The sequence below is a fragment of the Macaca thibetana genome, chromosome 10, assembly GCF_024542745.1.
Source record: "Macaca thibetana thibetana isolate TM-01 chromosome 10, ASM2454274v1, whole genome shotgun sequence".
NCBI classification, from domain to species: domain Eukaryota; kingdom Metazoa; phylum Chordata; class Mammalia; order Primates; family Cercopithecidae; genus Macaca; species Macaca thibetana.
In genome coordinates this window covers 39,743,461-39,756,012 of record NC_065587.1, presented here as the reverse complement: position 1 = coordinate 39,756,012, position 12,552 = coordinate 39,743,461, and the positions used below count along the sequence as shown (strand labels likewise).

Below are 12,552 nucleotides of genomic sequence, written 5' to 3'. Positions count from 1 at the left end.
ATGCATTATTTAGAGGCATTTTTAAAAATTTGAAACCATTGTAAGGTTTTCTAGAAATCATATTGTTTTCTTAGGCTATATCATTTTAATTAGAGAACATACTCTGTGCGTTTCAATGCTTTGCATTTACAGGGGCTTTTTTTTATGGCCCAGCACTGCTCTATCTTGGTAGCTATTCAATGTGTATTTAAATACTTAAGTTGATTGAGAGTTTTGAGCAAATTTTTATAACCTTATAAATTTATCATTTAGTTGTTCTAGTAATTACTGAGAGAGAAGTGGTAAAGCCTGTAACTAATATTGTGGATTTGTCTGTTTCTCTCATTTCCCTGTCAATTTTTACTTAAATTTTCACAATCTCTTTTATTTTTTGCCTAATATCTAGCACTGTTACATCTTCTTTATTAATTAACACTTAACATAATTATGAAATTTCCCTCATTGTCTTTATTAATATCACTTATATAGAAATTTTTTCTGATATTAATGTAATTTTCTTATGTTTATTTTTTGCCCAATATATGTTTATCCACACATTTCCTTTTAACCTGTATGTTTATAGTTAAAGAATGTTTCTAGTAAATAGCATATAGTTGTATCTTGATTTTTTTTCCTTGAAACTGACAATCTCTACCTTTTACATGTTTAGTCTACTAACTTTCAGTGTCGTGGTCAGTAGGATTGTATTTCAGTCTATTATTTTGTCATTTAAAAAGATTGTCCCATTTATTCTTTGTTGTTCTCTTCCTTCTTTCCTATCTTCTTTTGGGTTAACTAAATATTTTTGTAGTATTCCATTTAATCTCCTTTTTTTTTTTTTTTTTTTTTTTTTTTTTTTTTTTAGAAAGCAATTCTTTTAACATTTTTTAGTGGTTGTTCTAGATACCACAATATTTATCTTTAAATTATCAAACACATCTTCAAAGAATAATTTGCCATGTCATGAACAATGTGAATTTTCTTTTTTTCTTTTCTTTTTTTTTTTAGACTGAGTCTTGCTCTGTCACCAGGCTAGAGTGCAGTGGCATGATGTTGGCTCACTGCAGCCTCTGCCTCCCAGGTTTAAGCAATTCTCCTGCTTCAGCCTCCTGAGCAGCTGGGATTACCGGCACCTGCCACCATGCCCAGCTAATTTTTGTATTTTTAGTAGAGACGGGGTTTCACCATGTTGGCCAGGCTGGTCTCGATCTCCTGACCTTGTGATCTGCCCATCTTGGCCTCCCAAAGTGCTGGGATTACAGGCGTGAGCCACCGCGCCCAGCCACAATGTGAATGTTTTATAGCTACATACTTCCATTTACTTCCTACACTACTCTGTCCTCTTAGTGTTGTGTATTTTACCTCTGTGTATCTTATGGACCTGCAATAGTTTTATTCTGCTTTAAGCAGCTCATGGTGTGGTATCATTTCTCATAATCCTACATGTTAGCATTTTTTTTTAGCAGCACATATGTGCTGGATGTGAATTCTTTCAGCTTTTGTCTACATAAAATAGTCTTTATATTTCTTAATTTTGAAGTATATTTTAACAGGATAGTATACTGTAGATTAGGAGGGTTTTTTTCTGTTAGCCTTTTAAAAATATTGTTTCATTGTTTTGGGTCACCACAGTTCTTGTTGTGAAGTAGCTTACATTCTTTTTAGTGCTTCACTGTATACAATATCTTGTTTTTCCCCGTGGATACTTTTAGATGTCTTCTTTGTCTTTGATATCATCAGTTTGAGTATGTTATTCTTAGTTGCAGGTTTCTTTGTATTTATCCTGTTTGGGGTTTGCTGAGATTCTTGGATCTCTAGATTGATGTCTTTCATCCCTTTTTAGTAATTTCAAACTATGATTTCAAATATTTTTCTTCACCATTCTTTATTTGTGGTTTTGGGGGGCTTCAATCACACTTATATTAAGTACTTCATATTGACTCACAGTTCTCATTCTCTAACATTTAAAAAAATTGCTCTTTTTGGAATATAAATCATTCTATTACAAAGGCACATGCATATTACATTCATTGCGGCACCATTCACAATAGCAAAGACATGGAATCAAACAAAATGCCCATCAACGGTACACTGGGTAAAGAAAACACTGTACATATACACTATGGAATACTATGCGGCCATAAAAAAGAATAAGACTATGTCCTTTGCAGGAACATGGAGGGAGCTGGAGTCCATTTTCCTAAGTGAACTAACATGGAAACAGAAAACCAAAGACTGTAGGTTCTCACTTATAAGCAGGAGTTAAATGGTGAGAACACATGGACACATAGAGGGGAGCAACACATACTGCAGCCTATTGAAGGGTGGAGGATGGGAGGAGGGAGAGGATCAGGAAAAATAACTATTGGGTACTTGGCTTAATACCTGGGTGATGAAATAATCTATACCACAAACCCCCATGATACAAGTTTACCTATACAACAAACTCGTACATGTACCCCTGAGCTTAAAATAAAAATTAAATTTAAAAATTGCTTTTTTTCTCTTTGTGTTGCAGATTGAATAACTTCTAATGTCCTCTCTTCAAGTTTCCAAATCCTTCCGATATCCAGTCTATAAAATCAATAAAATATTAATTTTTCATATGGTGTTATTCAGTGATTGCATTTCCAATTGTTATTTAAGGGCTTGAATATTCTGCAAAATTTTTCTACCTATCTACTGGACCTTTAACACATTTTTCATAGTTATATTAAAGTCCTTGTCTGTTAATTCAATGATTAGGTTATCTATGCATTTACTTCTAATGACTGTTTTCTCTCTTGGTAATGAGTCACCTTTTCTTCCTTTTTATGTCTCATAATTTTAATCCTATTCCAGATATTGCCTATATGAAGACAGTAGATACTGAAGAAATAATATTTACCCCTGGAAAGGTGGTGTGCCTCTTCCTTTGTTAGGATATAAGTGTTGGCAGCTGAGTAGATCCGATCTGCCTTAGAGCTGGGTCCAGGCTTTCATAAGGCTCATCCCCATAGGGAATTAATTCATTTAGGCTGGTTTCATTTTTACCTCTCTGGTGGGTCTTTAAAAACTGATTTTGTGGTCCATCTGTCTTGTTCTCATTGTTCACGTGGTATCAACTGTCTCTTGCAACTTTCTGTATTCTTGTGATAACACATTTCTGTTATCTTTGTTGCTATTAGGATGTGATGATTTTACCAACTGCAACAACTATTTTAATCGGTGTTAAGTCATTAAGCTGTAACGTAAATCATAGGCAGAGTGTGTTGCTCCATGAAAATGGGGATGGGGCTATAAAAACTTGTAGGCTTGGAAGAGAACTGTGCTATTTCTTATTGAACAAAATAATGATTAATGGCAGGGACTGTTGGAAACCAGCTGGTTTCCATGCCTACTTTAAAAGCAACACTCAACTTTAAGAAGCCGTAGACTGGATAAAGAAAATGTGACACATATATATCATGGAATACTATGCAGCCATAAAAAAGAGCAAGGTCATGTCCTTTGCAGAAGCATGGATGGAGCTGGAGCCCATTATTCTTAGCAAATGAACACAGGAACAGAAAACTAAATACCGCATATTCTCACTTATAAGTGGGAGCCAAATTACGAGAACACATGGACACTTAGAGGGAAACAACACACATTGGGGCCTTTTAGAGGGTGGAGGGTGGGAAGAGAGGATCAGAAAAAAACTAATGGGTACTAGGATTAATACCTGGGTGATTAAATAATCTGTACAGCAAACCCCATGACACAGTTTACCTATGTAACAAACCTGCACTTATACCCCTGAACTTAAAATAAAAGTTAAAAAAAATACAAAAAAATATTTAAGAAGCCATATCTCTCACCCTGCATTCAACCTGAGCAGTCTGAGGGCAGTTGTAAGTCCATATAATAATTCCCAAACAGTACGTAAAATTTTAGTGTAACTGAAGCCCCAGGGAAAAGGGCCTGGGGCCTCCGTGGGGATACTAGGAGAAGCTGATGGGAGATCTTTGCATATGGTTATTAAATAAGCTGGAATTCCAATGCAAATCATGTGCATTTTATAGGCATGTGACAATAAATTGGGGGGTAACAGGAAGCTATAAGGATTAGAGTTTTCTAAGAGGCTCCAAGTGGTGAATAAAATCCATTCAAAAACCATTTATTGAACATCTACTACATTTCAGATTCTGGGTTAGAACAGGTTAATATGAGATAATGTTTCTTGAACCAACATTTTCCCCAGGAACTTTGCTAAGCATTTTGTGTACATTATTTCAATTTATCTTTATCATAACCCCATGAGATGGTTACTACCCTAATGCCTGTTTTATAGGCTTAGAAATGCACAGAGAGTAAATAACATTCTGAAGCTTCCATGGTTAGTAGCATGTAATGGTGGTATAATTTGACCCTTGGCTAGCTGAAATCACAATTCTGCTTTACAAGTGAAGGAATTGAGGCATTGTCCGTGACATCATGCACTTCACGGAAGCAGGTACTGTCCATTAAACCATGGACTTCCCATACACAGATGGCATTTGTTTGGTTTTATTTCTCTGTCTCCTGCGCCCAGTATCATATCTATACATTGCGGAGCCTCAATAAATATTTGAATGAAGAAATAGGTTTATTAATGAATGCTAGGTGCTAGGAATAGTAGGATAAGGCAGTCATGCTCCTGCTCCCACTCCAAGCTAAGGTGGGCAAGGGAAGCAAGCAAATGAGCAGATCCCACGGATCACGGAGGATTGACGGAAAGCTGGGCACCGTGTACTGTCCTTGTCACATCCTATTTACTCAACTGTCTCCCGCTTTGGACTCTGAAGTTCTTGATGGTGTGTCTGTATCCACTTATCATTTTGTGCCCATCCTTTTATTTGACAGGGACCAAGATGCTTGATCAGTGGCTGATGAGTAAGTGCTAAGTGGAGGAAGCAGGGGTGAACTTATTTCACCATGGGAGGAGGTTTCACAAAGGCAGTAACATCTGAGCATAGTGTATTTTAGTATAATTCAAATGGGTTTCCCCTACTGGTAAAGAAGAGTTTTTGTCTAGACTAAGAAATCGGATCGCAAGCACTGGAGGACATAGAGTCTTAAAGAGAATAAGGAAGTATGTCCAAGAGGAGACGAAGTAGGTAGGGGAAGGGAAAAAGGCAGAAAGGAAGAGGAGGAGGAAACAGAGAAAGAGAAAGAGGAGGAGAAAGGAGAGGAGGAGGAGAACTGATGGAGGGAGGGAGAGAGAAAGAGAACCTTGATACAATTGAAACCCCTACACTGGTCATCTCTGAATGCCAATCCTTTGGGCTTCTCAGTTATGAGTTCTTACATCCCCTGTTTTGACCGAGACTGGTTTGAGTTTGGTCCCAATTTAGCAAATGAAAGCATTTTAACTATATATCGATTACTTTCTGTTCAGTGGTTGTATCTTAACCTATTTTTACATCCATTTAAAGTAAAAGTTGGCAAATTGTAACCAATGGGCCGAATCTGGCCCACTGTCTGCTTTTATACAGTCCATGAGCTAAGAATAAGAATAGTCATTGCATTTTAGAATGGTTGAAAGATGAAAGAATATGACATTCGTAAGGCATATGAAATTCAAATGTCAATGTCTTAAATAAAGTTTTTTGGAAGACAGCCAAGCCATTCATTAATGTATCATCTATAGCTACTTGATTCTCATACACATGAGGCAGAATTGAGAAGCTGAACTGAGACTGGATGGCTCACAAAGCCTAAAATATTCACCATCTGCCCCTTTACAGAAAATGTTTGCCAATCCCTGACCTAAAGAATCTACTGCAGAAAGCATTGGCATTTGGGGGGGCCATTAAGAAGATGCCCTTTATTTAGGGATGAGAAGGGGGCAGAAAGCCCCATGTTCATTCTAGAATTGCCCCTTAAAGCCCTGACCTCCCAGTCTCTGCCTCCCTCACCTTTCTTTACCTCCCTTTGTTTGGGCACCAGGCATGTTCCAGGCCCTGCGGGGGGCAGTCACGAGTGAAAATTGCACTTGACCGAAGGTCCAGAGACCATTTACACACCGCACAATTCCTGAGGACTCGCCCAACGCCTCTGACTTCCAGGCAGTGAAGTGGGGTACTTAATGACACCCTTTTCCTAGGTTAACCGGGAAGATTAAGTGCATCATGATACAGGTCTGTTACATAGAAATAGGCAGCAAATGCTTCCTCTCACTGTTATTGTGAGAAGCAGTGAGATAAACTTTGGGAAAGCACTTTGTAAATGATAATGCACAGCTGAAGGGAAATAAATATAATGTTATAATAATGGCTACATGTGCAGTTAGGACCTAAATGACTTCAGAGTCACTACATTTCCCCCCCTTCGATTACATAATTTTATATTGCAAACCTAATCGATGCCCTTGAAAATTTAGAATAGTGCAAAAACATAAACAATGAAAAGTAAGAGTCCCCTGTCCCTCCCACATTCTTCCCAAAGGCAGATGAGGTTGTTATTTTTATACACTTCAGAAATGGTCTCCACATATGTCACTAGTGAGTATTTGGGGTGTGTGTATGTATTTCTGTGTATGCGCCTGTACCACCATCTCTGTTTCATATCAATGACCATAACATAACCTGATCTTTACTTGACTGCATTTACTTAAAAAAGTTATTACATTCACCAGGGATATGTTCAAGAATGTCTAAAGCAGTACTGTTTGTAATAGCTAAAAACTAGAGAGAAACTAAATATCTGTCAACATGGGAATGAGTCAGCAAATTGTATATTTATACAATAGAATGTTATCCATTGATAAGAACGAACAAACTACAGCTGTCCCCGACAAAGTGGGCAAATATCACAGACATCATCTTGACTAAATGAATCCAGAGGTGAAAGTGTAAATGGCCCCAGGACTTAGCTGTGAGGTCACACGTTAGGATGGTGGTCATCCTGTGTAAGAGAAACCCTGGGTGGTTGCCTACAATGTCCTGCTCCCTGGTGTAGCTGTTGGCTGCCCAATGTGTAGACTTTGTGAAAATTCATCATCACATATGGTTTGTGCACATTTCTGTAAGCATGATTTTCTTCCATAAAATTCATGCTAGAAATTTTAAAAAGCATATCTTGGAAATCAATTTGAGAACATATGGGTTTGCCTCCTCTTTCGTAGCTGTAGACACCTTTATTGTACAGACGGATGGCGTTTTCCCTCAGACTCCCACCTTCTCATGCACATTTGTTTCCAGCTATTTGCTGTTGCATGCATTTTCCAAGATATTTTCTAATCACCCTTCTAAACAGAAGCAGGTTGTTATGAGCACAGACAGATGATACCATGGGGCATGGAACCAATTCTGCCCTGCAGATGCCAAGAGGGAGCTCAGCCTGTTCCAGGCCACCACACAGGTGCATGGAGCCCTGACCCTTCCTGACCCAACAATGGCATCGTGTGGGCAGACATGCTGCCTGCACGGACGCATTGCTGCCAATGGTATTCCCAAGGCATGGGGTTGTTACTTGCATTTTCTCGTTGTCATGAGCACCCAGTGTTCTGAATATTAATGAAACCATTTGCAGCCTCCTTTGCAGCCTTAAAATATTCAGCATCAGACATACTGTTTTGTTCCCATTTCAGCCAAGTTTTATTTCTCTTAACCAGCTTTGTTGTTGTAAAGAAAAATTAATGTATGATTTCAGTGTTTAAATCTCAATTCTCAGCAATTCACGACAGATTGCAAGTGAATATGATTTGTTCGTTAACACCTAATGGGTTGAAATAATTTATTGCACAAACATTTCCAGGAAAATGAAGCCACTTGAGCAAGAGCAAAGCAGGAAATGTTACTTGTTTATCTAATAAACTACCCTAGGGTGAGTGAGTACATTAGCATTGCACAAACTTTGTGACTTATTTATCATCACTATTTATTATTAAAACTTTATCTGCTTCAACTTAGTGAATGGCTGCCTTGGGATACACCGCTTGGAGCAACAACAACAAAATAAAGTTTATGCAATTTGCATAATATTGTACAAAGAATATTAGCTTAGAACAATATGAATCCCTGGATCATTTGCACAGCCCTTTGGTGTTTAATGTTGGTAAATATTTAAATAACAGCAAGCCTGTATCATTATAAAGATTTCTCTTTCTAAGCTGCCCTGGATGTACAGCTGTTGTAAATCACCACAATCACGCGATTTGACTTGGAGAATGTTAGGGATGATGAAGAAGCGCTTGTTGCTTATGTTGGCAAAGATGATGGAGACAGAAGCACCTGCAGGAGACGTCCGAGACAAGATGCTGAGGTCTTGCTGTATTTCCTTTTGGATCGTTAGTGACAGCGTTGGTGTTTCACATGAACTGGGTTCTGCATAGAGTAGGCATGCAGGAGATGGGTCTCTGCAGTTCCAGGTCCTCCTTCACGAATGGAGTATTTGCCTATTAAGAAAAAATATGATTCATACTCCTGGGCTTTTGCACATGCTGTTTTCTCTCTGGGTCATTCTCCCTGTGTGTCACCTGCTCACCTCCTAGTTGTGGCTCACTCATCCTTTTGGTCTCAGCGTAAACCCCTGCATTCTTTGTGATGCCCACTTGCCCCGGCTGTGTCTAGCTTGGTCTTGCTGTTAAGCACCTTCTTGATGCTTTGCATTGCTCTCCCACAGCTGAGTCACTCAAATGTCTTTTTTCTCCACTGGACTCTGAGCCCCATGAAGTGGGGGGATGTGTCTATGTTGGTCAGTGTGGCAAATGGTGAATCCTGATTTACAGTTTTGTTGAATTAAAAAATGAATAAGTGAATGCCTATAGTAATCCATTTAAAGAAGTGTCTACATAAGCCACCATCACAGGCTATGTTAACCTTTCACATGAGATACATTAAAAATGAATGCTGGCCAGGCGCAATGGCTCACACCTGTAAACCCCGCACTTTGGGAGGCCTAGGTGGGTGCGTCACCTGAGGTCAGGAGTTCAAGACTAGCCTGGCCAACATGGTGAAACCCTGTCTGCACTAAAAATGCAAAAACTTAGCCTGATGTGGTGGCATGTGCCTGTAGTGCCAACTACTTGGGAGTCTGAGGCACGAGAATTGCTTGAACCTGGGAAGCGGAGGTGGCAGTGAGCTGAGATCGTGCCACTGCACTCCAGCCTGGGCGACAGAGTGAGACTCCATCTGAAAAAAAAAAAAAAGCTATGCTAATATGCTAATTCCTTATGTTGGTGAGAGTCTGCAGATGTGGAAACTCTGAAATACTTCACAAGAACACTTTAGCTGCATGAGGCAAAAGTCTTAAAGTGATTATTTTATTTTATTTTTATTTTTGGCTCAGCAAATACGTTTGTGGGAATTTACCCTAAAACAGTAAAATTTGGGAATGTGTGGACATATTTGGTTCCAAGGATATTCATCACAATGTCATTTAAAGTTGTGAGAAATTGTAAACAACTTAAATGGTCAACAGTAGGGAATTAGCTGAGAGAGTTGTAATTTATCTAAATGGTAGAATACTATGAAGGTATTAAAATAATGATTTAGAAATATGTTAATGACATGGGAAGAGGTTTATGATACACTCTGGGGTGAATAAAGCAAATATCAAGCCTTATGAAAATATGGTTCCATTTTTTTGAAACAACATTTATGTAGGCAAATGACTAGAAACACATATATTAAAATATTAAGTCATTTTCTGTGGTTTGGCATGATTTTGTTTTTAATGTGATTCTTTTTCAAAATCAAAAGCAAAGTGAGGCAAATAAACCTATGCATTGAGTTGTTGGTTTAACCCTCACAGAGGGACATCAGGTTAAGTTACTATAAAAAGCAGTTACTTGGCTGTACATCTTAATGGCATATATGTTAAGGATGTAAATAACATCAAATAAATTTTATTTTCTTTTCAGTAATTATATTGTGAATAATAACTTTGGTATTTTGTTTGGAAGCTACTTAAGTAAATTCTAGGAGAAATCAAATAAATTACGTTAACATGAACAAGAAATAATATATTTAGCTTAAGAGAGAAAAATATAAAAGAATTTAAATAAAATCCCTGCAACCTTAAATTTGAATTGAAAATATCAGCATAGATGCCCAATATGCTTTCACTTAAAAGATACATTTTCCACCTCTGCCAACTGAACAAGCCCTGAAAGAACTTAACTAGTAGCAATGGATGTACTTACCACCCACGCTGTGACTGCTGAGCACCTATCCACTAAAACAAAGCAGGGATTCTTCGAGTAATGGCTGACTCCTGATCTGGGGCACGAAATATATGAGAAGATCCCAGATCACCTTACTCAACCCCAGGAAGCAAGAAAAAAGGTTGCTGGGTCTCCTCGGAGGAGCCCCACACACTCGGGGCTTCAGTAAGAATAACGACGTGGAATGGAAGCACATCATCTGTGTTCACATCCATGCGGAAAACACAGACAACAGACAACAATGGAGCAAGACACATCAACCGTGTGGAAATCCACAGGTAAAGCACAAAACCACCGCAGAAGCTGCAGCAAATCAACACCACCATGAAATGGATCGAAAGAGAGACAGAGAACCAACTCACAATTTTGCAAACCAGCAAATAAAGAGAAAAAATGGAGCATTTTTTCCTGCCTTAATTTTGCAACTGTACCTCAGGGTAACACAGTGGTTTATTTGGGAATGTTTCTTTTTATATTGAAGAGTTCCAGCTCAATAATAATGATGGATGATAGAATTAGAATATCATAAATTTTCAGCCTCATAGGCAATAATGGAACCATGCTGTCATCCCCAATGACTGCTGGCATCACAAAAAAGAGCAACAGCCTGGTATTGTGTCTCTAGATGAAAGCACATGATACCAATTAGGGGTTTTCTTGAAAAATATTGAACCTGAAGACTGGGGATAGAGCAATACGTTAAATGATACCACAGGGTTGTAATCAAGAAATTTTAGAATGTGAGAGACCCTATGTCATCACTGACAAATAAATTGTGAAGCCATTAAAAAGAGAGGAGGAAGAACTTACAGATAGAGATTTAAGCGTCATATTAGGCAACTACAAGGTGAGGCCTTCTTTGGATCCTAACTTGAATAAGCCAACTATATATATAAACACATATACACTATATGTAAAAATATATATATACACCCACTATATATAATATACACTGTATATATGCATACACTATAAAATTTACAGTATATAAAAATATATACACACACAATTCTGTATATACACACCATATGTATAAAATATATACACACAACTGTGTATACACACACTATATATACTGTATATATACACACACATATATACATACTATATAAAATGAATGCTAATGCTTAGTGTCGATGAGAGTTTAGAGATGTTTTACACTATATAAAAAATATATATACACACAACTATATATACACGCACACATATGTGCAATCAGGGAAATGACACTCCCTGGATATTGGTCATATAAAGACGTTATTGTCATATGTTATGCTGATAATGGTATTGTGGCCATCTAAAAAATCTTATATTTTAGAGGTACATGTGAATTATTTCCAGAAAAAAATAAGCTCACCAGAACGTGTGACAGAGATATAGCTTCTTTTGACTTTCACTAATTTTTTAGGTCCTTGAGACTGTTCTGTTTTGAAGACTTAAGATGAGATTTAATTATTTTCAGTGCTCAGAAATTTTCTTCTATAATTTTACTGATCCTTGCCACAACTCCATTTATTCTGTTTCTCATTTTGAATTCCCTTGGGTAAATGAGGTAGCCTGGGCTGGTTCTCTATTTCTCTTTTCCTTTTTTCTCCAAATTTGTCATTCAATCATAATAGAATTAATTGAATTAAATGAAATTGATCCAAAGCAACTTATATCCCACATGGGATACGCCAACATCTAGATTTCACATAAGCCAGATATCACTACAATGGAAAGATTGAAATATGAAAGAAAAATACAAAGATCCTTCTTATTTTGTAGGAAAGTGAAGTTTAGGGGAAAAACTAACAATCACCTTTTATTCTATCGAGAAGCAGTGAGAGCTGAGAGCTTCAGACACACTGGAAATAATATGAAGTATTTGAATCAATTATATGACGGCAACAAAGAATAATTCTATTTTCGTGGGTCAACCACTAATTGCAGTATAATGTTCTCAGCACTTTCATCTGTCGTTGCTGGGAAATATTAATGGGACACTTAAGACCAAGGCTTCAGCACAACTATTGGGTAATTAGGGCACGAATCCCCATGCATACTTAATTGTATGATACAGGACCAGGCTAACTTTAGAGTGGGGGTGGTTTCAGAATGACAATACAGAGAAACACCTCCTCGGTTTCTACAACTCTAAGACATCAGATTAAATTGAGTACGTTAAAAAAGAATAGCACTGACATATCCCAGACTCTGTTTCTGTTCTAATTAGCTTATTTACAAAGTTTAGTTCATCTATTTTTCCAAAAAGACGTTTCTCTGGACTGCCCTACAATTCTGTTTTAGTCTTCTAGTTACTGAAATCCAGCTCAAAACATAGGTTCATTTTCCTTTTAAAAGGGAATTTATTGTCTCATAGTGGAAAAGCCAGAAGCCAGCATCCCAGGCATGGTGGATCCAGG

General features: G+C 37.6%; 1 long non-coding RNA gene across 1 annotated transcript in view; it reads left to right on the top strand.

The window, feature by feature from the left end:
- LOC126964004 (uncharacterized) overlaps positions 1–11,046 on the top strand; it is a 28,398-nt gene extending 17,352 nt beyond the window's left edge. Inside the window, exon 3 of the long non-coding RNA XR_007729283.1 lies at positions 5,929–11,046. This is a non-coding gene — a long non-coding RNA (uncharacterized LOC126964004). The remainder of the gene's footprint in view (positions 1–5,928) is intronic.
- Positions 11,047–12,552: the final 1,506 nt, after the last annotated feature.